At 42.1% G+C, this 27,250-nt stretch overlaps 1 protein-coding gene across 3 annotated transcripts in view; it reads right to left on the reverse strand.

Annotated features, from left to right (window-relative positions):
- LOC106492873 (poly(rC)-binding protein 3-like) overlaps positions 1-26,065 on the reverse strand; it is a 153,197-nt gene extending 127,132 nt beyond the window's left edge. For all 3 annotated transcript variants that reach the window (XM_067291160.1, XM_067291161.1, XM_067291159.1), the window contains exon 1: positions 25,918-26,065. The gene's annotated coding sequence lies outside the window, so the exon portion shown is untranslated. The remainder of the gene's footprint in view (positions 1-25,917) is intronic.
- Between the last annotated feature and the right edge of the window lie 1,185 nt (positions 26,066-27,250).

Consider the following 27,250-nt stretch of genomic DNA (forward strand, 5'->3'; position numbering starts at 1 on the left):
CTGACAATCATGTTTCTAGATAAAATATATTTTTGGATTCTGAAACGAGAGGTATAATAGCCATTTGACAGATATGCTGCATAAAACCACAGTGCCCACAGCTCCAATCCTTTCATGTAGCTATAAAATATTTAAAGTACACAGTGTTTACAGGCAGTTAATAGATAGCAGTGATAAATTCTTTTCAGGAAAAGCTTGTTCTTGGAGCTTTATAAAAATGGGAGAAATCTTAAGAGGCACAGCATCCACAAAATAGTGCATGCTAAGAGATGCCCCCCCACTCTTCTCTTCCATGAAGAGTCCTCTGCTAGACCTTGTACCAACAACCAAGGAGGGGCTGGTTGGAGATATGAAGGTTGGGGGCAGCCTTGGCTGTGGTGACCATGAGATGGTGGGGCTGAGGATCCTGAGAGGAGAAGGCAGGGCAAAGAGCAGGATCACAACCCTGGACTTGAGGAGAGCAAACTTCGGCCTCTTCAGGGACCTACTTGGAAGAATCCCATGGGATAGGGTCCTAGAAGGAAGAGGGGTTCAAGAAGGTTGGTTGATATTCAAGGATCTCCTCCTCCAAGCTCAAGAATGGTACATCCCAATGAGCAGGAAGTAGAGAAAAAGGGGGCAGGAGACCTGCATGGATGAACAAGGAGCTCCTGGCAAAACTCAGACAGAAGAAGGAAGTGTACAGAGGGTGGAAGCAGGGACTTGCAACTTGGGAGGAATATAGGGGCATCATCTAAGTATGCATGGATGGGACTGGGAAGGTCAAGGCCCATTTGGAGCATAATCTGGCAAGGGATGTCAAGGACAACAAGAAGGGCTTCCTTAGTAACAAAAGGAAGACTATGAGAAATGTGGGTCTGCTGCTGAATGGGGCAGGGGCCTTGATGACAAAGCATACAGAGAAGGCAGAGATACCGAATGCCTTCTTTGCTTCAGTCTTACTGCTAAGACTGGCCCTCAGGAATCCCAGGCCCTGGAGACCAGGGAGGAAGTCTGGAGAAAGGAAGACTTTCCCTTGGTTGAGGAGGACCAGGTTAGAGATGACTTAAAGTGGACATCCACAAGTCCATGGGCCCTGACGGGATGCACCCACAAGTGCTGAGGGAGCTGACAGATGTCATTGCTAGGCCACTCAATAATCTTTGAAAGGTCATGGTGATCAGGAGAGATGCCTGAGGACTGGAAGAAAGCCAATGTCACCCCAGTCTTCAAAAAGGGCAAGAAGAAGGACCCAGGAAACTACAGGCCAGTCAGCCTCACCTGCATCCCTGGAAAGGTGATGGAACAGCTCATCCTGGATGCCACCTCTAAGCATGCGAAGGCTAAGAAGGTGATCAGGAGTAGTCAGCATGGCTTCACCAAGGGGAAATCATGCTTAACCAATCTGATAGCCTTCTGTGATGGAATGACTGGCTGGGGAGATGAGGGGAGAGCAGTGGACATTACTTACCTTGACTTCGGGAAGGCTTTTGACACTGTCTCCCATAACATCCTCATAGACAAGCTGAGGCATTGTGGGTTAGATGAGTGGACAGTGAGGTGGATTGAGAACTGGCTGAATGGCAGAGCTCAGAGAGCTGTGCTCAGTGGCACAAAGTCTAGCTGGAGACCTGTAGCTAGCGGTGTTCCCCAGGGGTCAATACTGGGTCCAGTCTTGTTCAACTTCCTCATAAATGACCTGGATGCGGGGTGCCTCCTCAGCAAGTTTGCTGATGATACCAAACTGGGAGGAGTGGCTGATACGCCAGAGGGCTGTGCTGCCATTTGGAGGGACCTCGACAGGCTGGAGAGTTGGGCAGAGAGGAATCTCATGAAGTTCAGTGCAGGGAAGTAGAGTCCTGCACCGAGGGAGGAATAATCCCAGGCACCAGTACAGACTGGGGGCTGACCTGCTGGAGAGCAGCCCTGCAGAGAAAGACCTGGGAGTGCTGGTGGACAACCAGTTAACCATGAGCCAGCAATGTGCCCTTGTGGCCAAGAAGGCCAATGGTATCCTGGGGTGCATTAGGAAGAGCATTGCCAGCAGGTTGAGGAAGGTGATCCTTCCCCTCTACTCAGCCCTGCTGAGGCCACATCTGGAGTACTGTGTCCAGTGCTGGGCTCCCCAGTACAAGAGGGATGTGGCACTACTGGAGCAAGTCGAGCGAAGGGCTACGAAGATGTTTAGGGGACTGGAGCCTCTCTCATATGAGGAAAGGCTGAGAGAGCTGGGACTGTTCAGCCTGGAGAAGGGAAGACTGAGAGGGGGGGATCTTATCAATGCATTTAAATATCTGAAGGGAGGGTGTCAAGAGGGTGGGACCAGACTCTTTTCAGTGGTGCCCAGTGACAGGACAAGAGGCAACGGGCACAAAGTGAAACACAGGAAGGTCCCTCTGAACCTGAGGAAAAACCTCTTCACTGTGAGGGTGGCAGAGCACTGGAACAGGTTGCCCAGAGGGGTTGTGGAGTCTCCATCCTTGGAGATATTCCAAAGCCATCTGGACAGGATCCTGTGCAATGTGCCCTAGGTGACCCTGCTTGAGCAGGGGGGTTGAACTAGATGATCTCTAAAGGTCCCTTCCAGCCTCAACCATTTTGTGATTCTGTAAAATACATCTATCCAATTTGAACCTATGAGTTTTCCCCCTAAAGTTCCTTTATTTCTTTGTACCTCAAAAAAATTACTTGCCACTCTAAAAGATCAAACTAATGAGATATTTAGATCACCTTGAAAGTGAAGCAGCAGAGAAAAGGGTGGGCTTCAAGATAAACACACAGTTCCTAAAGCCTTACGCCTAAGCGAATCCTCCGTTTTGAGTTTCTTCTGCTTAATAGGGACCTTTAACACAGAGATAGTTCCCTAATAGCAAGGGGTTTGGGAGGTCTGAAGCTCCACTCCATCCATGGATCTCTTTTGTTAGGTGAAACTGTGATGCTTGGTGCATTTACGTTTACTACCCTAAGAGAACATAAACCATTCACTATTCAACTCCTGTTCCTTTGATATTAAGAATTTGAGTTGCATGAGCTGGGAAGCAAATGTACATTTAGAAAACCATTACTATTTTTAAACATGTTTTGGTTTCAAAAAGTTCTGGAAGTTGCATGACTTCCATCCAACACTACTAGCAATGCTGAACATTGTATAGCTAACTCATAGGCACATTTGTTTTTCTATTCACATACCATACAAAGAAGCTTAAAAAAAAACCCTTTCGTACCAGGTTACTAATACTCGCTCTATAAAAAAGAACAGAACGTAATTTCAGCCTTCCGGACTGACTTTTGGCAATTTACAAGTCTAAATTTTCACATTCAATCAATGCAGACCTCATATGTTTTTGAAATGTCACTTTTGTCTATTTTTTAACTTTAAATTCTACTGTTGCCAAGTTTGGATTCTCTCAGTGCCATTCTTGCGCCTGCAATAAGATTTGCTCATCTTGGTCAATCTTCTTATAACACCTGCCAACTCAGTGTTATGCTTCCTATGCTTTCCTCACCCCCTTCACCTGTTACTTTACTCAGAATGAAAATCAGGGTGTAACTCCCCAGCTTTGAATCTTATAGGACTCAGTCTTACAGGACTGTGCCAGAAAGTACAATTTAAAAATCCCAGACCAACATAGTTTGGTTGGTCCCATTAAGGCCTGGGACAGATATGTATAGTACGAGGATTTGCCCTTAACTTGCTTACTTTGCAGCCCCATTCCACAAAGGGTGGGTGGATAAAGCAAAAAAGAGGAGAGTTTTAGGTAAAGAGAGAAATTTACCTACCAGTTCCTACAGTCTTCAGAGTTTTAAAGGGCTTTTTTCCTCTCTAAAATATATAAAAGCAACAAATCCTTTACAAATGAGCCAAGCTTCTCTGCCTTATAGTTATGGAGAGAGTCTAAAAGCAGCAATGGGAGAAAAGCTGAAGGGCAGCCACAGCTCAGCAGCACTTTTTCTGCTCGCATGGGCCCCTACCTAAGCACTCGGCCCCCGCTACCCCTGCCACAGAGGTGCGTGGCGCTGGGGCCAAGGGCTCTGCACTCCACATGAGGCGACAACAGCAAGAAGCTTCAGCACAGCGAGCAGTCACATCAGTCTTCTCCAACACCAAGGCTGTATGTGCAGAACATTTCTGCAGGGGTAGTTTTGGGTCATACTGCCACCATACCAGCTTTTGTAGCAGATAGGATAGCATGCAGCTAAAAAGCACTTCTCCAAACCTGTTGGTACGTTTTGGCTTTCCTTGTATGAAAAGAAGAAGAGTAAGAGTTGAAAGCATCATTTACAAAATTCATACTTGTAAATTGTCTGGGATCCCCGTGGCTGCTCTTTGTGATATGACACCACAGTGACGTTAAGGAGCTGCTCTTCAAGCTTTAACAGGTCTGCAGCTTAGCAGTAAGAAGTTCTCAGCACAGTTTGTGCTCTTCTCCCAGCCTCACAAGCCTGCATCCCAGAGGTCAATTACAGTCACCTTATACAACACGGTGCAAGGAAAAGGCACATTTTCACCCAGGAACCTGGCTATCCCCTTCCTTTCAGTGTGGAGTTTAGTTTGTTGCTCAGTGGTCCTTTTGTTGCAGCTAAATCTCTGTTTTGTTAGCAACTCCAAAACGTGTCGAGGTTTTTTCTTCCCTCCCCTGGAAAAAATAGGAGCTTGGTGGTGGTAGCAGTGTAGGGTGAAAGGACTGTTAGATGAGGGGGACTGTTTGGGCTTTTGCTTTGGGGCTGAAAAGACCTTTGGACAGCCTGGTGGCTTCAGATGACATCACAAAATAAAATTATATGGTTGCAGAGAAAGGGAAGGACGAAGGTCATAAATACCACAGCAGCACTCCAAAAAAATGCAGTTAACTCCACAAGTTGCAGCTCCCCAACCTGAATTAAGAAGGGTCAGCAACAAATACAAGTCTTGATTGCCTAAACCGAAAGAATTTTTTTCCCTGCTCACAACTGCTGCCAAAGGCAACAGTAAGATATGAGCACATTTCATGAAGATGACAGCTCCTTTGAGGGAAATAAATTCTGTGTTGACTTCTACCCTGGGTAACCCCACCTCTTTCAGGGCAGAATTTATCTAATACTAACCTCCAATGCATTCCATGCTGAAAAAACAAAGGAAAAAAAACCCAAATACCCAGTGCCACCCGATTTAAAACCTTCCTTTCTGCCAGAATGAAACCCAGTTCCAACTTAACCGTCTTTTAGGGAGATCCTCTCCTCACAAACCTCCAAACAAAATGCCACACATAGATATAGATAAAATAAAGAATTCAATGTAAGTATATATGAACGAACTCCAACCTTTCCTTCTGGCGTGGCCATATGACTGAAATAATGACATCTGCTTAAGGTCAGAGGTCTGTGGTATATGAAGTCTATGTTTGTAGTACATGCTTTCAAGGGCAGGCTGTATTGTCATGGATAATTATGACTTCTAGTGTAGACACATCTTGGTTTCATTTGCAGTGGTCAAAATCTTTTTCAGCTTTATTAAGTGTAAATGCAAATAAACCTCGATCGAGTTGTAAGATATCTTCATTATAATAGGGGATCTCTTTGGCTAGACTGATCTTTAAAATTAATTAAGTGAAAAACATGAAGATTTTTCCAATTAATCTAATTTTTCATTTGCATTTCAATTTGCAGTAGATCAAATAATTGTACACATGGTCTTGAGAAGCTCCACACTAATGTTTCAACATAAAAGATCTTATTAGAAGAGGTTTCGACTATAACAAATGAAGGGCTAGATTCTGACTATGAACCACATGATCCATTAGTAGGATCAGAGGTGCATTAACATTTCCATTGAGACGTTCTGCAAACTCAGCCTCACTGGTTGTGTGAAAAAAAGGAAATATGTCTTTATGTTAGTGATTTTCAACTGTTTTCAATTCACAGATATCTAAAAATTTCCCAGTGGAGATGCAGGTCTTTGAATAGCAAAATTAAGCCCAAAGCAAAGTGCTTGCTTTTCCTTTTACCTGGATTTCTGAGATTTTGTTTCCAACCATAGGCTGAACACTCCCCCCACCCCTTTTTTTTTCTTAGATATCTCTTTACTGCAATTTAAGTATTTTGCTTAGAATATTGCTACCCAAGCTTCCTCCATGAGGAAGAAGGAGAAAGAGAGGGACGCTTTGTGGACAAGACTTCTTTGAACTGAAATTGCAGGTGCTTACATTTCCAGGTCCCATCTTTCTAGATACATTTACATACAAATTACAGATTACATCAAAATCCCTCTTTCTGCAGCTCATCAGCCTTCAAAATTACAGGGTTTCTGGGATCGCTGTCAACCTTATACTCTCCTGAACCATGGTTTTAGAAACATTTAGACATTACTTTATTTAATTAGACCCAGGCTCCTAGGTTTCTCAGTTATATTTGAAAATACGACTTGGCTGTCTACAGCACTTACGCAATCAAGCATTGAAAGGAGCCATGTCTAAATAACTATCTGAGATTGATGTTTAGCATAAAAGATCTAAGATTCTGGTTCAGAGCCAGAATGTCTTTGACCAGAACCACAGACCCAATTTACAGCATAAGGTTAAGTGCCAATATATAATCTGGGATTTAGGCAGATGTGTACTTGCTATCCTGGAGAAGTCCTGTGTGTCACATCCGTTTGCCCAAGAATCACCAGACAGAGGATAAACCTATACAAACTTTTATTTTTAACCGTTCTTTTAGTTGTCTTGAAAATATTTCCCCCTCCCACCTCGAGTTTCATTAGAGCGAGGGGAGGGTCCTTTGCTCTGACAGATGTATACTATATATAGTCTTCTCCATATTTCTTGATCAAATATTCTTTCAGGATCATCTCTAGCATTCCTTCAGCAGCAGACATGATTCACCCAAAAGGCTCAGTCCATTATTTTGCTGCTATGAAGACTGTTCTACACAATAGAAATCCCCTCAAGCACAAATTTGGACACAAAAGCATCCTTCTGCCCACTGATCATTAGAGCCCCTTAGCATTTCTTTCAATCAATGTTCTGCGCATATGTTTAAGACGTGCCTCCCTTCTGTTCCTTAAAGAGTGTTCTCAGTACAGGGCTTTAAATGAAGTATTGATCTGAACAAGGTTCTTCCTGGCCATGTGTTTTCTCCTTGTCAGTGCTACGAGTTTCTTCCTAAATTTTACCTAAAGGTTTGAGAGCTATGCTTTAGCTGGGACTCTCGTGTTTGGCACTGCCATATATGTGACTTCTGGTGATCTATAGTCACACAGAGAGAAAAAAAGCAATACAGTCAACATTCACTAGCTAAGGCCCAATCTAGATGATTAGGCAGGCTCTTTCCAGTAATGGCATCCCCTCTCAGCCTTAATTTATGCAGGAAATAATGATTAAAAGAACCTTCATCAGACTTATTTGGATATAGGGATTGTGCAATTTGCTAGAAAACATGACAAACTTGATCGAATCACCAGAAAACTTTGCAATATAACAAATTTACATGATGTAGACAACAATCAATTTTTTTACAACAGTTTTGATATTACTCATGCTTGGTCTCTGTTACTAACTGTTTCCCCCACACACTAACACACTGTAGAAAACTTTTCCATGGCAAACATTATCAGCAAGGATACAATTTCCTAGAGAAATCTGGCTCAACTTCAAGATTCATTGGTAGGATCAAAGATGGATCAAAAAGGGGGAGGTAAACTCATGAACACACCAAGCAGAAAATTTGCACACATCTACTCTTCCACCTTATCAAAAAAATGTTTGTTTTCTTATAGTGTCTGTATGAGTGATTAACATTGAGGCTGAAGCAACACCTCTGATTTAAAATTGTGAGCAAGTCTAAGGTCACTGTGCTTTTGGAGAGACCCAGACCAAGTACATGACAGACAAATAAATATGAGCTGCTACCAGAAATCTTTTCCTCTCAATGTAAGGATTCATTGTAGAACAAAAGATGGAGGGTAGGGACTTATATATCACTTTTCCAACAAGTGATGCAGCTAACATCCAGACAGATCTAATGTTCATACCTCTATTACTACTAATCTGCAAGACACACCAATTTTAATTAAAACTTAATATTAATAAGCTAGGAATCAATAGTCCAGAATAGTTTCAAGGAATAATGGACAACTTCAGAAAAAATCCTTCTGTTCTCTGAAAGAGATGTAAAACCTAATACTTTCCTTATCATGGCCATGAAAGCTTATTGAATTTCTTTGTTACTTGACACAACAGAATTCAGGTTGCTTAATTACAGAAAATTGAAAGTTATAGTAATAAAACTACGAAAAACACTAAATGAAAGAAACATGTTGTTGCAAATTGCATAAGAAGTTGTTGGCCTTGGTTCCTGAGAGATGAAAAATGGAAACGAATTTCAAATATACCGGCTTGTCATTGCAAGCATTGCTGCCGGGCATGGAGTAAAATAACACAGCTCACACTAGAAAGGGCCTCTGTGCCATTGCTAACTGCCACCGATCAGTGGATATGAGAGCAGAAACTGCGAGTTAACCCAAGCGACCTAACCCTAACTCATACCATTATATTCTGCCTGAGCTCTCCAAGCATTATCAACTCATAGGCTTTCCATTAGTCTTAAACTGTAGTTGTTTAACAGCGCTTTGCAACTTAGCTCTGCTGTGCTGATCTCTAAATGTGGGTGCATGTCAAGAGCGGATAAAGTGATTGCTACTCTGATTTGTGTGTCACATTTTCTTTGACATTATTAAAAAAAAAAAGAGAGAGAGAGAGAGAGAGAGAGAGAGAGAGAGAGAGATGGCAGACTAACAGAACAGCTCCTGCCTCTGTAAGTGCCCTTGGTGCCATTTCAATTTAAAGACAGACAAAATGCCGGAGAAGACAAGCACTGTGATGGCCACGTTGATTATAAACTGAAGAACAAAGCAATGAAGGTGAAAGGACCAGCAGGGTGTGAAAGAGATTTAGAAGACAGTATCTGTAAACCTGTAGCGCTTCTGTCACACCAACTTCTGATCTCCTAACTTCCCACAAAATCATCCTTCTGCCCCTCTGATTTTCATCTTAATGCAATGTCAGGTGAGGCTATGTTTACTCATTTAACTGAACATTTTTCACTGGGCCCTGCATCACAAAACTGCACCAAACCAGAGCCTTTGAGATAAATACAGCTTAATCTGTGGATATTTAATTCTGTGTTAGCTCCTGTACAAGTCCCCAGCACAGTCTGAATTGCCTCAATATTCATAAACATCAGGTACCTGATTAAAAAGTCATGGCAGCATGCTGTACACGATGTCTCACATGGCATGCTCTGTGCGAAGTTTGGCCTTTGGTGTTTCTTCCACTGTTGGTCTCAGCTCAAGTCAAGGGCTGGGACACGCTTTCTGCCAGCTCAGGAGCAAGCTCTTCCACAGACTAAGCAGAATATGCTCCTATTTTTAACTGAATTTCTTCATGGCAGGGCTATGGTGAGGCCAGCACGTGAGGGGCCAAGACGCGTGCCACAGCACAAGAGCACAGGAGGCATGGCCTCAACCAAGGGGAGAAACAGGAGAGCCTTATCCAGGGGTCACTCGTGCCTCAGAACCATCTCACCCTTGACTCTTATCATACCTAGGGACGACTTTTTCTTTCCCATCCAGACACCAGGAAGCTGTGTGCATATGACCCTACTTTCTTTTTTAATCTTACAAAGATAGTTCATGGAATCACAGAATGCTTAAGGCTGGAAGGGACCTGCTCAAGCAGGGTCACCTAGGGCACATTGCACAGGATCCTGTCCAGATGGCTTTGGAATATCTCCAAGGATGGAGACTCCACAACCCCTCTGGGCAACCTGTTCCAGTGCTCTGCCACCCTCACAGTGAAGAGGTTTTTCCTCAGGTTCAGAGGGACCTTCCTGTGTTTCACTTTGTGCCCGTTGCCTCTTGTCCTGTCACTGGGCACCACTGAAAAGAGTCTGGTCCCACCCTCTTGACACCCTCCCTTCAGATATTTAAATGCATTGATAAGATCCCCCCCTCTCAGTCTTCCCTTCTCCAGGCTGAACAGTCCCAGCTCTCTCAGCCTTTCCTCATATGAGAGAGACTCCAGTCCCCTAAACATCTTCGTAGCCCTTCGCTCGACTTGCTCCAGTAGTGCCACATCCCTCTTGTACTGGGGAGCCCAGCACTGGACACAGTACTCCAGATGTGGCCTCAGCAGGGCTGAGTAGAGGGGAAGGATCACCTTCCTCAACCTGCTGGCAATGCTCTTCCTAATGCACCCCAGGATACCATTGGCCTTCTTGGCCACAAGGGCACATTGCTGGCTCATGGTTAACTGGTTGTCCACCAGCACTCCCAGGTCTTTCTCTGCAGGGCTGCTCTCCAGCAGGTCAGCCCCCAGTCTGTACTGGTGCCTGGGATTATTCCTCCCTCGGTGCAGGACTCTACTTCCCTGCACTGAACTTCATGAGATTCCTCTCTGCCCAACTCTCCAGCCTGTCGAGGTCCCTCCAAATGGCAGCACAGCCCTCTGTTCATTACAACTCAAGCAAGTTCAGTGCAGATTACTGAGCCCTGCCTTGAAAAGCCGGTTCATCTGCAAAGCCCATGCCCAACATACAGCATACGGGTGGCTCAGTAGTAGCTGCAGTTGCGTTTCCAGCTTTGGCGAGATGAAGCCATTTAACAGCCCTTTCCGCTTATCCCAGGAGGTACACAGACACTCAGAAAACAGCCAGTCCATGCAGGCCAACTGCCTGCACTCAGACTCCAATCACCCCGGGCAGCTCAGATAAGGAAGAAAAAAAAAAAAAAAGGCATCTATTCCCTCTGGCTGACAACATAACCAAAGCAGTATGACTCCATGCTCCCTGCTTCTGTCTTGCCTATCAACAGTGGTGTAAGAGCCTATAAATACAGCAGAGATGCATACTTGTGGTGCAGAGCCCACTTACGCTTCCAGCCTGTTCTCTGGCTTCAGCACCAGATGCCAAATAGTTCTGCAGAACCGTAAGGGCACTCCTGGGCTCTCGTAGGGGACTGGAGTAACATGGCAGCATCATTTGTTTCGGAAACAAAACAATGCAGACTGTTCAGCTGCCTTCAGCTGCCTAATGGTTTCTTTTAATCTCAAGAACTTGCTATTTGTATACATTTGCCTTCTGCTGCACATTTTTATTTTGCTATTTATACAGTACAATATCAATTCCCTGAACAAGCTACTAATCTTAAATTATGCCAAGTAAAAAATAAAATAAAATAAAACAAACTCAAGCATTTGCAGAATACCCCAACCCCCCTCAGTTAACAGTAATGTCAAAGGCATTCATGAGAGGTGCTCTGAGGCTGGGGGAGGCAAAGCTGGCATACCCACTCTGATCCCCTCTGCTCCCAGCACAGTGGGGCAAGATGAACTCCATGTCTAACAGCCTGAGACCGGCATTAGGAAGAAACCAGTTATTTGCTGGGGGAATGGTAATCAGAGCCATGTCTCTGCAGATTCAGTGGCAATGAGGTAGGAGACCAGATCCCAGCTCTTGGGCTAGAAAAACGGATTTGAATAGCTTAAAATTTCTGCCTAAGCCCCGTTATTTTCCAGTTCCAGTTCAATTTCTGCAGCGAGTCCCATTTCCCTTGGGACATTGGAATTGCATTTCAAGTGTCTGGAACCAGCCATGCTCTCCCAGATTTCAGCAACTGCTGACTTCAAAGGGAACACACTTGGTTCATTGGACTACTTAATGACATTCATTTTGGTACTAATCTTAAAGCATTTACCAAAAAACAGTTTTAAGTGTGTGGTGTTTTTTTTTTTTTTTTTTTTTTTTTTTTTTTTTTTATAACCAGCATAACCAAACAGTCAAAATAGATTTGCCCATAATTGGCAGGGACCTGCCTCACAGAAGGAAGCAGGCACATTTTAATGACAGCTTGCCTTATTCACCTTTCACCTGCACTATGATAAAGCATCATCTGGAATCACTGCATCAAAATGTTTTCAACATGTGAAAATCTTTTCAACTGAAGCTAATGAAACAAATTCATCTCTGGCATAGGCTTGTATGGAAGCAAATAAGAAATATGCCTGCTGATGCCAAACCCAGATGGGAAGAGCAAGAAACAACCCACCAGAATACAAGCGGCACAGTTCTTTCTTTAACAGAGCATTTACATTTGGATAGGTAGAAGAATCTGATTATCAAAGACCAAACTGCTTTTTTTTTTTTTTTAAACCAATTCTGAAATTCTAGCATCCATTCAGGTGAGAACAATACAAAATGTCAGTAGCATGAGCTATTTCACACAAATAAGCAACTCTAGTGGAAGCAAAAGGTGCTAAATGTTACTCAAGGGAGGAGCAACAGCAGCAGAGAGAGAGTTAGACACGCAGTGTAAGTTCGGCAGAAAAGACTACTGGCCGGAAAATTACAGGTTACAAGACAAATATAAAGAGTTAAAAAATTAAAACTTTTGATTATACAAGTTACTACAGATGTCATTAATAATATCCCATGATATTTCTACGCAATTTGATTTATATCAAAATTCATGGTTGGAACACACTGAAACTGAAGAATTCCTGAATTCAAGGTAGATAAATCACACACAATTCAGAGGTTTGATGTAGTTCAGAGAGAAAGAAAGTAAAATTGTGCAAGCCTCCTGAACACAAAAAAACAAGCTTGGTTTTGTGATATTTCTGGTATTTTCAGCAGCTGGTCTAACATGCAAATGACTTCTCCCTATTTTAGAACTTTTATTTTGGCTCTCCTGAGATCTGAAACCACAAATATGCATGAAAATGAACGAAAACCCAAACACATAACAAGTAAAGCTGAGTGATTTTTTTTTCAAAGTTTATGTACTTTGGAGAAAATATCTTGCATCTTCCTATTTGATTTGCCTTTGACTACAAAGACAAACAGGATAGCAAACCATAAACATTTGAAGTGTGGTGCTGCAAAAAACAAGGTGATATTTGCTTATAATAAATAAAGTTTTTTTTTTATTTCTGATTTAGGTTGGGATATAAACAGCACTGACAAAAAGTGTAGTTATCCAAAAGCATCAAGTGTGATGCTATTTTGAAGTAGGGTTGATGTTAGATTGGACGCTGAAGATGATCTTGCAAGTTTGATTTGTTTGTAGGAGAAGCAGTTCCTGGGTTTGTACGTGTATATATCTCGCATAAATCCAAGAAGATAATTTTGCAGTACAAAGCCATAATGTAGCCACAAATGGAATATCACATACAGTCCTCATCTCAACAAAATGAAAAAAAAAAAAAGGTATAAAATAACTAGACACACATGAAGAAGGTTAACTTAAATGATACAGGAATTGCGGGATAAAATACTGAATATGAAGACAGACTAAGGAAGCTAAATTTCTATAATCCAGAAAAGATGATTGAACAGAATATGATCATGGTCTATAAATACCTTACAGGTAACAATACAGATGAAAGAAGAGAATTATTTAGAGCCTTGCTAGAGAATAAGATAAGAAGCAATTTCCTTTAGCTAAGGAAGAAAAAACTGGACAGAAGAATGTAGGCTAAATATCTGCAAAAAGTAGCACCCCATAACAGTATGCATGGGACGGCATTTTAGACAATGTGGAGCTATTTCATGCAGGTGGCAGATCCAAACGGCATGGACAACTCTTGTGTTTAGCAGAACACAGTACTACCCTATGGCTAAAATGGAGTGGGTTTTGTTTTGTTATCTGGGCACCCAATAGCAGAGATGAATTCAAAGACATATCAAAGCTGAGTATGATTTTAACATTGGAACACATGCTGTCCACAATAAGCATTTCTGTTTCCCCTTGTAACTTATGGGACATAGGATGTTAACGCCTAATCATGGACAGGACAAATTGCATTAACATGACAAACACTCCAACAAAAGAATTAGAGATGGATATACAGCAAGCGCTAAGCATGTCTCTTAGACAGCAACAGAAGACTTGCTCTCAATTAATTCAACTTGCACAATTTCAACTAATGTCGACATAAGCAATATTCGTTCATAGCAAATAAAGTGGAATGAGTAAATAGAGGATTACTTCAAAGATTGAAAAAAAGTTTCAGTTTGCAAATACATTCAACAGAAGTCTACAAAAGAGGACAAGAAGCTGGTCTGAAGCTGGCTATGAGCTCTAGAAGGCTGCCGCTGTACTTCTCATGCTGCTGTATGGCAGCATGGACCTCAGCTAACTTGAGATTAGCTGTTTTACCAGGCATTGTGCTAGCAGTGTAGCCATAATGACACAGAGGCAAGCACAAGCTGCAGAACCACACCTGGACCCTGGTAAAAGCTCAGGCTTTTCCCTGATTTTGTGTTCCTGTGGCTACATTATTGTCAGTACACAAGGCAGCCCACTTAAAGCTACTTTAGAAAGGTTTGTAGGGGCACTGTGGTCACACCCTAGATTGCACTGCACCCACTTGGACTTCGTCTCAGAGGTTAACCTAGGCCTACCAAGGCTTCCCATTGGTTGGGAGTGAACAACTGGCTCCTGGGATGTGCGACTGAGCAAAAATTCAGAACTGCTCTGCTTGGAGAAGCTTCTTTCTCCATTGACTACAGAGTGAACCAAGGGAGCTTTGTTAAGCTAGCGTTGGGGAATACTCCTCCCTTGCATCAGACATACCATATTCATAACCAGATGAACAGTTATGCCCACTAAATAAATAAAATCAGTTGCTCTGCTCACTAAAGTCTTGAAATAGCAGCATTTTACCTTGCATCACATACTTGTAATAGTATTAAGTTTGTTTCTAGTAATCCTACCGACTTTCAATGGCTTTAGGAAAGAGCAGACAGGACCATTTTCTGGTTAACGGCATTCTTGCTCACATCTTGGGAACTTTTTTTATTTGATTGCCAATTGTCATTAAAGTTCAGATGAGCACTGGGAGAAGAATATACCCCTTTGCACTGTTCACAAGGCCATTTCAGACATTTCTTCTGCAATGGAAATGCCAAAGGGTCAAGAAGGGCAAGCCACTGCTGTCCCTTTGCTGACAAAGCTTTTGTAGGACAGTATTTCTCTACAAACATACCCAAGCATCGCAATCATTATTAGCTCAGAAGAGAAACGTTGCAGCAGTTAAGTGTAAATAGAGCTGCAGTGTCTAACGTGCCTCTGCTACAGTTTCTTCTGCCCCTTTCTACATCAGGTTTTTTTTTCCCCTCCTCTTTTTTTGGTTCTTATATCACACAGTTGTGACTACCGTACTACTATAGTACACTAAATAATACACCAGTGTTTCTAAAGAAGGACTGCACAACAGCCAGCCAAAGCCCACTTGTTCCACCCCATTAATAGACCCTTGCTAACACCGACATGCACAACTTCGCACAGAGGTTTCAGATGTACTGGACACAATCCAGGACTCATGTGCCACCGCAGAACCATCTTGTGGCATCGATCCTTCTCCCAGCTGGCATCAGAAGGACTGGGGCTGAGATAGGGCTGAATGGAAAAAAATGCCACCCTACAAATAACCTTTTAAGCATTTCGCTGTTGAATGTTCTGAGTGGGTGAAACGGAAATGCACAGGTTGTGGAAAGTCCCTGTTCCTCCTAGAATGAAGTGGTGGCACACACAATACAACAGTCAGTATGGCATAGTGTTCCTGTATCAGCCCCTGGACCTTTCCCATGTCATGAAAGATAACATCTTCTTTAGGAATGTGGAGAAAATCTACAAACCAAAGAACGCTTTCTATAGGTGTCACATCCTAAAGAAATACAAAGATTCTCACTCTCCCTTCCTAATCCCATGGACATACCACTTTTATTCTCCCTTCTCACTGCCCCCCCCAAGCAAGCCAGGCATCTTTGCAAAACTGTTTCTTTCATCTTTTACCCCAACAGATGGTACTGTCCAGACTCAGAATTCAGAGGACTTTCTGGAGAGGGAAGTGAAGGTCAGGAGAAATGCACGGGGAGAAGACAGAGCCTGTGAAAATGCGGTTTCCATGGTGCTTATTCAGAGACAAGCTGGAGCAGTACTACAAATCACTTCTACAATGAGATGCCACCTCACAGCACAAGTCAACAGAAGAGGTTGGTAACATCTCTGTGCTGTCACAAAGATGGATGTTCCTAGAACGGAGAAGCACAGAAGCTCCCAAGACCCCTCAGGGATGAGCCAGGAAATCTGTTCTGGTCCCACTGCTCTAACAGAATAATCAAGGAAAGTCTATAAGGGGCTTTCTGGGGATATCTCTCCTGTCGATCCCACTCCTTGGATTTTTATAAGACAGGGCTATCTCCAGCTCAGCCTTTTATCACACTTGATCTTTCACATTCATGTTAAAATTCAAGACGGTCTTAGTCTGTCCTAGAGAAGTAAAGCAGCAAGTGAATGGAATACCTAACAGTAGCCCATTCAGTTTGCAAAAGGTCAACCAGGTAAACTGTACTAAAATATACCTATATTTACAAATCTGCTATCACCATCAGCTAAGAATGCAGCGCAATGGCAATTCAGACAGCTAAAAAGAGAAACAGAAGATCATATTTATGGCTTATAGTCCCTTTTAATGATATTGTTGGCACAAAGGCACTGCATATATAGACAGGCACGTAAATTAGGTGTACAGTGCTTATACAAAATGGAATTTGACTCAATATTAATTGAACATTAATAGGTTAAAATTAATATTGAATAAATCAATACTTTGTTGATTAAAGAATATAAGTTAGAGATTTATCTGAATAAATACAGTTAAATAAATCCTTTTTAATGAATGAGAACTGTGAAGGCAAAGAGAGCGGTACGGGGACTGATTACTCAGTACTGCAGACAGGAAAGCTAGTCTCACAACACGAACTATAAAAACATTTTTTGTTTATTACTACAGCCTACCCATTTGACATATACCCTTATAAATGGTTCTCAGTGAAAAGCATGCAAGTGCACACCATTTTCTCTGGCTTTCCCCAGGGTATTGAAGATCATTAGACAGATTATCAGCTTTCCACAAAAGAGGTTTGTGTAGTTTTAAAAATTTGACTAATAATCTCTTGAAATAAGGTTCACGGAAGAATACACACTGGGCCAAAGTCATCAGTAGTCAGACATATTTGCAGATTCAAACTGGTCATTTTTCTTATTAAGCTCACAGAACAGATAGAGGGAGAGAGAAAGCAGGTTTTATCCTGTGGATAACCCCTCCCCTCAAATTGTAATTACTATCCAGAAAATACAAATACCAGCCCAAAACTACTTCTGACCACAGCAGCTGAGCTGTTTCTGTGAATATTTTCAGCAATAGACTTGTTTGTCAGAAATTTCTCAGAAAGTAGAGATAAAAGTGCAATCTCAACAAAAGCAAATTCATTTCCTTTTAAATTTAGGCAAATATGTGCACAAATTTTTTTGATGTATTTGCCCATCTTTAATAAACAAAAGCATGCAAGAAAGTTAATGTAGTATAAACATGAATAATTTTCTTTAGTAATACGACAGCCATGGTTTAAAATTACAGTGAAGCAAAGTTCCAGGTTAAGTGCTTCGGACGAGTAGGAATTAGTATGTCTGAAATCAACACAGCCAAAAAAAAAAAAAAACTACTAAGCTCCACATAAGATAATCCCCAAATATAAAAATATATATATATGAAATATCTGAATTAGCAGCATAGGTACTAGAAATGAAATGTGTTTTAGTTGTATCTGAAATCTTTTATGCTTGTCTAGTATCTTCTAAAGATATTATTTAGAAATACATTTCTTTATCTGGCAACTCATCTATATTCTCATCGAGAACATCAGAGTGACACATTTTTAAGTATGCTCTCAGAGGCATACAGAGCTAAAATGAAGGTGACATTTTATTAGTAGCCGTAGGCAACCCTAGTTCTGGCTACTTTCTGTATTATTTATCTCTCTATATGTATATTATCTGCTGCTTTTAACTTTATTGACTAACAATATTCTTTGGGGACAGTATTTCTGCTTTCTCATCATGACGAGCATACAGGAAAGGTCACTAGGGAAAAGAATACTCCATTTTCATAGGCACTTCAATGCATTGCTCCTAAGGGAATTCAAGCTGCTTTAGAAAGGTTTAGCTACATATGGGTGAGCCCTTTACTCCCGAGTCAACTAAAAGCCCATCCATCTGTGCACAATTCAGTGTAATAGAAGCACAATAAAAAGGATAATTTCTGTACACTTTCTAACTAAAACCAAGCATGCACTTTGCTGCCAACTCTACAGTTACTCCACACACCCACACAGTGTAAGATAAGGGCTGTTTCTTAACAGGAGGTACAAGAGGCAGGGAAAGGTCCTAGTGCCGTGGGATTTCCTTTTAGATAATAAACAGGATTACAGTGACTAGGTTCCAGTGACTCGATAACCCTCAAGTGATACCCAGGGATCCCAAATTGCATGACAAGAACCTCAGGTCCCAGCAAGTCTGGGGAGAATGAACTGGCATATATGTAATCCAACATAAGCAGTGTGTATACAGCTGTCCAAACAACCAAGTAAACAGACAAAATCATCTATGAAGTTTAGAGAACCAAAAAGTTAACGCTATCTTTGTCAGAAGAGTACTAGGATCAGAAAATACAGTACTATACAAATAGGTTGCATAATTGGCCTTAGCTCTACCTTATGTAATCTCTGCATTGAGCAACTGAAAACCAAGAGACCAAGAAGGGAGCTTCTGAGAAGCAAAAAAGTCCAACCACATTAAAGTATGTTCACAAAATTGCAAGAAACTGTATCATCCATTAGCCACAAGCCACCACTCATCAGGTGACCCTCAGTAACTGGTCATTGATGTGATACTAGGCTGGGGCAACATGAAGCAAAACAGGTGAGCTTCAATTACATTCAGTCATGACAGTCTTCCTAATCAGAGAAGAAAATTACTTAAATTTTTCACGCTTAAGCTAATGCATCCTACTCCATGGTGCAGCAGCCAGGACCAGGAACACATACACTTGAAGCTTTTATACTACACTGAATATCAGTGACTTCTTAAAGCATGCTTTTAAAACATGGGTGAAATTACTCAAAAACACTGATTAGCTACCAATGAGAGATTGAATACTATGATGTCACATATTTTAAGTCATAACAGGATATGCCAACAGATTAATTTGCACTCAGACTCCCACAGATACGTAGGCAATTATGGCTCTTGTAACTAAACAAGAGGTCAACGTGCAAAATGGGTCATCCAACAAACCAGGAGGACTTCCGACATTGGCTAAAGCATTGAATGAATAAACCTTGAAATGCAACTGATCACCAGCAGGTACAATTTCTTGTTAAAACTTACCATGATGTTTAAAAGCATGGTCAGTGTTTTTAGACCAGCACCCTCAATGTACAAGACAGCATACATTTCAGCCTAACTTCAGCACTCAGTTGACCGAAAACCTTGATGTTCAGCCCAGTGTGAATAAAGGCAGTAAATTATAATAAAAGCAGAAAGCTCAGAGATTATGTTTTTCTAAAGATTTTTTTGCAATTAAAGAATAATTAAGTTAAAACAGAATATGGGGAGCAATAGGGAAGTACTATGTGGGGCATGGCTAACATGTCAGGGGAGTGGTGAGCATATACCATTCACTTCTAACAAGTCATTTAAGTTACACTTGAGAGAAAAAAAAATCCACAACACAATCAAAAAGTAGGCAAAGAACCAAAACTAGTTCTACGCTACTAATTTTTGCTAGTATAGCAATGCTACTAGTTAGAAGTATTGGGGGGAGGAGAGGGTGTCACACCCAGTAGGTGACAGTCACACCAGAAAACCCAGAGGAAGATGCAACTCTGGCAACATTGGTGGGTGTTCGGAGGGGTGCTGTAGTTAGCTATGGGGGCAGAGCCTTGTAACGCTGTATTTTCCTGTGATCTCATGGGAGGATCTTTCATCACAGACATACCATTCATGTGCAAACCACAAAAGCTTTCAGTATTTCAGCAGGATTTTAAAACACAGGGTCAGACTTCAAGTATCTTAGTTACATGACATTACAAACACTGAAGGGACATTAGACTTCATTACAAGAAAGGTTTAAGAGCGCTGATGATTTTTACTTAGCTTCCCCCACCCCATCCCCAGTAAACATCACAGGATGCCCATGACACTTAATTAACAGTGACAGTCTCCCCATTACCTGCCGGGGATCTGTACTGGTGCTGCATGAATACTGATGCAGAAAGGAGGGAGGGGGAAATCAAGTGTATCTCTTGGTGTGCTGCTCTGGGCCTTTGCTCTTCCCTGAGAAATTTCATGGTACAGCTTATGACGCTTACTACTGCTCACTACAGTGTTGAAACACACCGATTTAAACATCTCTGAACTGAAAGGGATACAGAATCCAAATCTGATTTGTATCTCTGCGTGAAAACTCTGAACTCACATACCAAAAAAAACCTCTGTAGATCAAAGCATTGGGTATGCTTTCCTCTGTAGGCAGGAGTCCTAGACGTATTTCTGACACCATTTTATTTTACTCTCACAGATATAACATATATTAACAATAATAATAAAAAAGCAAACACTGTCTTATCAATTTGATTAACAAAACTCTACCAGATCCAGACAGTTCAGGGGCTTTCAGTATTTAATCCTGCACATATAGTAATTACAAAGTGGTTTTACAGCATTTACAGTGGTTGCGTCTGCTTCAAGCATTTTTTATTTAAACTATCTGCTGTTGTTCCATAGGATGTTTAATGCTACAAAACAGTGGGTAAAATTTCCATTAGCTCTTCTGGCTAGATGTTGGCACACGGCCACAATCATGCTAATGAGATCCTAGAGATATGCACACAGCTTTGTTAATTGAATGAAATCACAGAAAAGTCATTTTATGTTCCTCAAAACTCAGATTCTATCTTCTTATCAATTTAAACTGGGTTCAAATGCTGGATAGGTGCTTTACTGTCCACTGATGAGAAAAATACCAGCCAATGGGGGTAAAGATAACAGACTATCACAGATTTTTTTTCAGGGCTAGATGGTGTGCAAATTGCACCAAGCCCTTCACTGCCATGTAGCTACACCCAAAAGCACTCTTTTTTTTTTTTTTTTGGGGGGGGGGGGGAGCGCTTACCTCCCATTGCTTTTCTGTAGGGTACTCTGCATCTGGGCTGCTTCCTTTGCTACCAGGAGACAACCAGATTGTCCAGACTTGATTCTGTGAAATCCTCAAATTAGTGCTAATATCTTGACCTTATTTGCTTTCCAATACGTGGATGCCTATTTGTATGTAAAAGATGACAGAACTCTTTTCTAGAGCCCAATTGCTTGATATGCAACTGCCCAGGCTTTTGCTGTGCACCTGGGAAGGGAGCTCTGACTCAGCCACCCCAGTTTTCTACAACTTATCTGAATCTTCATAAAGCCCTGCTACTTTTTTTTTTTTTAATTCATCACAGTCAAGCTTCTTTATTTTGTGTGTGTGAAACTATTCTTTGTTTCTTCTTACAGACATGTCCCTAATCTAGTCTATAAGTATAGCCTAAATATTTTCATTAAAGGTACTGTGAAACTTTGACAGAAATAGAGCACTTCAGAACAATGCAAAGGAGTGCAAATGAAAAGAGCTTTTCTGAATATTTTCATCGCAATTTTTTTGGATAATTTGTAAATGTTTGATTGTCATAAACTGTTTGGGAGTTAAAAACAAACAAAGAAACCACACATCCAAGTTTTTCTCCAAAGCATTTTGTAGAAATTTTGCTATTTAAAGGTGTTACTGAGATAAATCCTACTAAGAAGTGCCGCAGGACCCTTCTTGCACACTTACATCAGGCATTAGGCTATCTGGGCAACTAAATCATGCTGAGAACAACAGGTATTTGGAATCTTTTTTACTCATTTTACAAGTTTGCTACCTATTTACCCTATATTGTTATAGTCAAATCCTGCCATCAATGCCCATGTCTTACTCAGAAGAAAAGTCTGTTGAGGTCACGGGACTGAATCGTGATGTTGTAACCATTACTCAAGAAGAGCTCCCAGGTTTTAGCTGTGCTGTCAAGTGCGGACATTTGAGGGGGTGGGTGAAATAAGAAAGTTCAAACTCCAAGTGACCATTATATGGCCTTGGGAAAAACAAGGTCTGGTCTGAGTGGGAGTTTGGCCTGCAGAGGAACACATTAAAAAAAAAAATGCATTCATTAATCCTTTTGGGGAAAAAAAAATATCCATTTGTGTTTTTTGCTTTTTAAGTATAAATAATAATGTTTTATCTTAAAAAAAAGTCTTACTTTCTATACTGATTTTTTTGAATTTCTCTCTCTGCCAGAAGCTTTCAGGATTCTGAACGCAAGTCATCAAGATGCTTAACAGCGTGCCTGCATGCAAGATGAAAGTCTGGCAGAGGACACAACGGCTTCAGAATACAGGGTAGCACAGCAAAGGGCTACTCGTGTTCAGAGATTATGGGACTGTTTGCCAGGAAACATACTCTTCAAATGGAAATTAGCTGACCTGAACATGATTTCTGTGCCTGATCAATGACTGTTAATTACTGACAGGACTTCACATATGCTTGCACTTTCTGAATGGTTTCATGGCTTCATGACCACTGTACAGGCACTTGTACATAATACCATCTCCCCTTTTCCTCCCCACTAACCAGCGGACACTGAATTTCATAAAAACAAGCATACATGCCCTTAAGACTAGATAGATGTCCATTACAAAGTTCTTCTGCTGGATTTTAATCCAAAAGAGCTGGCACTAAGCTTTTTTTCTTTTTTTTATTTTTTTAATTAAAATCCCCTTCACTCAGCTCTTTTTTGTCTTGTGGCATATCAACGATCAATCAGGAGCAGTTACTGCAGGATGCACACAGCTGGCAGGAAGCTATTCTGTTCCCTCCCCATCTCCAACACTAACTTTTTTTTTTTTTTTTTAAAACTTCATTAACTAAATGCACTGAATAAATCTTAACATCTCAGCTAAATCCTATTGGCCCTGGATTTGCTGCTTAATGCTAAAAGCCAAGTGACCCATTTTTCTCCTGTTGATACATCTATTGCTGACAGCAGCCAGCAGAGAAAAATATTTAACTTTAAAATATTTTAATATAAGGAACAAAACCCGGAGAATTCATCGCTCACTCTCTGCTACTGCCCATGAACTTTACATAAGCTCTGCTTCTTGTGTCGAAACCTCCTTGGCTTTTGTGCTTCACAAAAGTGAGTCTGTTGCTTAGCAAATGAACTCAATAAAATGCATTTGTTATTAAAAATGTTACAAGGGCTCTTTTAAAGAAAAACTATCTTGTAAATTCTAAGGAAATAAATTTCTAGGCATCCCCCACTCTCCAGCCATAACATTATCAGACTGGAAAGCAAAACATGAGAATGATGCTCAAAATTAATCTGTGGCACTAAAAAACATTTACACTCTTTGCTAGCCCTTTGCAGTGATTTTCAGTTAGTGGGGTATCTATCTTTTGATGTCTAGAATAATTTGCCCGGCTGCTTTCAGAGATGCAGCAGAAATGGCTGGAGGTTATCTGGTGTCCCCCCAGCTCCTGGCTGCAAGCCCCCCCACCGCCCTCCTGCCCTAATGGGCCTCTTCCCTGCACCACGTGAGGGGTGTGAGCCACCGCTCTTGGGCCACGACGGTCTCCTGTCAGTGGTTCGCTCAAAACTGGGGAAGCTTCCCTCATGGTTTCCAAAAGTTGCCGAGAACATTTTCAGAAATCCAGCAGCGAACGCTAGTCTAGCTTGCTCTTTGGTACCCAATCAACACAGCAGCCTTCTGCTTTGACTTTTATTTTTAATAACACATTTCACTTTACAGTAACATCAGACCTCAATCCCCTACACTGCTTGGCCAAACAGTAAGCCAAGCTCTGACAAGAAGGGTCACAAGCTAAAAAGCCTATTTCTGTGCACTCACATCCTTCTCCTGGCAAGTTCTGTAAAGGCTGAAAAGGAACCAAGCAAACTCGACATCTGGCAGAAGCCCACTTATTCTGAATAAAGATTATATTTCTAAACTACCTAAAAGTAAACCTAACCTAACATTAAAGACATGCAGCACAGGTTACACGTTAAGAGTACTAGTAAGGCATCTCTCATAAGAAGGCTTTCAAGTAACAGGGCTTCCTTACTCACTGCGCACTTGTGTAAATCTGCTTCTTACTGATACCACTAATGGAGTGTTTAGCAGATTTCTAGCTTCTCCAAAGTAAAAAGAAAACTATATTGAGCCATGTAAGAATAAAATTAAAAACATTCATGTTTTTATGTGTTATCATACCACATACTCTACAGATGTGTTCAAATATGCTCCTTGAAGGAAGTGATAGCAACCAACTTCAGTATTATGAGAAAGGTTCAGAACAGGATAAATCGGAGACCAGGAGTGATAAGGAATGGTGCTAGTAAAAAAAATTATATTCTTGAGAACTTATATTTGCAGCATGGATGCAGATAAGAGAGATACGGGGGCAAAATCTTTTGTAGGAAACCAGCTATTTCAGATTATGAAGCAAATAAAAATTTTTGTGCACCTGATTACAGATTAAAAAGTTGCAGAGTAATAACCACAGCATCAATTAAATTTTTCATTGAGGTGGTGGGGGAAATACAATGAAGAGAATACTAGAAAAGTGACTTTTTTTTTTTTTAATAAAAATGAAATCCAGCATACGTACCCATAAACTTTTTAATAAGCTCTTGTCCGACTCTGGCATGCCCAATTCCCAGATTCCATTTGGAATAATCCACAGTGCTAGTTCACGAACTTTGCACCAGGAATCTTTTTAGAGATAAGTCGGGGACAAATGAATTACCAGCTGCTCAACTCCCTTTCTTACTGTTGTGCCACTTCTAAAACCTTACAGAAAAGAAGCAAACAAGGCCTCCAGCTAGCCTGGATGCAATGCCTACTTTCAACAACAACATTAACGTTTATTTTAATAGTTCAAGGTAGACATGCACAGGCAGCAAAATCCAGCCACAGCTGGAAGTCGCTATAATCTACACCAGAACTGTTATTAAGCATTCAGTTAACCCCTGCTATTTAACCATATTTTGTTTTTCCAGTAGGTCTAGTAAGGTTAGCAGAAACGCAAATAAAGTTTGTGTGCTAAACATAACCACTTTCTGTTTAATATAACAGTCTAACAAACGTAGCAAATAGACTTAAGTAGAGTTTATGGCGCATAGTAACAAAAGTTGTTGCATCCTAAAAAAAAAGTCCAGAGTCCCTTTATTATCATTACCATAACACTACTATCTATAGCCTAAATTTTCCTTAAGAGACGCACGCGCTGAAGTCACACTTTTTCTGCCTGTTGTACAACGCACTACGATATGACTGTGTGCTTAGGCTGCTTACATCAGCAAGTTAAAAAAATCCGACAAAACAAAAAGCCTCCAGAAACCTGAACAGCTAAACGGGACCATGTCGCTTCAAACGCTAACACCCCAAAACTATGGGAAAATACTGCCGGTCGCTTGATTGCGCCAGTGCCACTGCTTTCCAGCCCGTCAGAGACTTCCCAGCCGCTGCCCTGCCCGCCCCACCGCAGCCCTGCAGCTCGCCCGGGCCACGGCAGCTCCGGCCTCTCCCGGTTCCAGTAAAGTTGCAGCAAACCATTAACTGGGCGGTGAGGAGGGTGCTGCAGGAAGGGGGTTATTACTGCACTTAAATCCGCCAGCTGCCGACTCTGGCGGGGTTACTCACCGCAAGGAAGCGCGCGCTTTCCCCCTCGCCAACCCTAACACACGTCCGAGCGGTGCTCGCCCGTGCAGGTGCCGAGCCGCACGCCCAGACCTCGCCTCCGCGCCATCCCCCTCGCGGCGCCCGGCCGCCTCCAGCCTCCCAGCGGCTTGCTGCCGCCAGCCCGAAACCTTGAAAAGCCAAGAAATGCCCCCGAAAGCACGGGCGGCCGCGTGCACGTACAGCGCCCGCAAACGCCACCGCGCCTCCAGCGCGGCCGCCCGCCCCGCGACGTCGGCCCCGGCACCGACCTGCCGCGCTGCTCCCCTCCGCGCCGCGCAGCCCTCGGAGCGCCGTCCCGCTCTCTGCCTCCTGCGTCCCGACGCGGACGGATGACCGGCAGACCCGAGCCCTACGAGCACGAGGCAAAGCTTGCCCCCCCTTCCTTCCTTCCTTCTTTCTTTCTTCCCTTTTTTCCTCGCCCTTCCTCCCCTAGCTTAGCCCCTGGCAGAGCAGCCCGAGCCAGCCGCCGTGCGCTCGCGGCCACCCCCCCCCCCCCCCCGCCAGCAATCACCTCAATTAGCGCCACATGAGAGGAGCTTCTGCCCCCAAATCTGTTTAAGAAAGGCCAGAGGGCAGGGCAATCTCCTTTGCTCAACAATGACCAGAAGCTGCTATAAATATCCAAACAAAAGCACTGTCAAGGCCAGGAATGTCACATCCTAATGTGATAAAAATTGTAAAGACTCGAAGTATTCCAGAAGTACAAAGGAGGAAAAATTAAAAAAAAGACACGATTAAACACAATCTTCGCCTTCCTACCCTCTCCCCCAGTACATAACCTTGTAATACATTATCAAAGTTTTTTATTTCTCTGTGCCAAGTTATTATCGTTTCCACGTCCTGAACAGCTTGCTCAGAATCCTTTTGTGACAGCTGCACGCTAATATTTATAGGCATCCAAGTATATGTATCTTATATAACCAAGTAAAGTGACCAGAGGGCTGGTCAGAGGTAGCCTTCCACCCCACAGATACTACATCACAAAAATAATACAAGCAACTATTACACTAAATTAAAACGTTAATAAGAGATTCCCAACACACCCATCAATTAATCACTACATTAACAAAGTACACACTCTGGTGCATTTGTATCAAAACAGGGGGCTTAAATCTAATTTGATCGAAGCACATTTTACACCAGCATATTCCAGCGGTTTGACTGAGAACCAAGTCCAGTCTAAGGTTTTTTAACTCCATGGTGAGTTAAAATTGAAAACTAACCCTAAACCACATAAAAAAAAGAAGAAGAAAAAAATCTGGATCCTGCATGGTGCCTCTGTTAGCTGTGCCCAGACTGAGAGCTTTGATACTACTTTGCAAACATGCGATGCACACCATGGTGGATGCGGCTCATTGCTGGACGCTGCTTGCTCCAGCCTGGGGAGGGCAAGGCGGAAAAAGGGAGTGGTTTCGATGCCATTTGACTGCTGGTAAACTCAGCAGTGCCTCTGAGATAGTAATTGCCAGCCTGTTGATGGCAGGATGACAGCAGCGAGGTTCACCCGAGGGGAAGCTGCTAGTCACTGTCACCTACTTCCCCCCCAGACATTCCTGTGATCATCACAAGGGGAGGGCACCC

This window comes from Apteryx mantelli, chromosome 2, assembly GCF_036417845.1.
Source record: "Apteryx mantelli isolate bAptMan1 chromosome 2, bAptMan1.hap1, whole genome shotgun sequence".
Taxonomy (NCBI): domain Eukaryota; kingdom Metazoa; phylum Chordata; class Aves; order Apterygiformes; family Apterygidae; genus Apteryx; species Apteryx mantelli.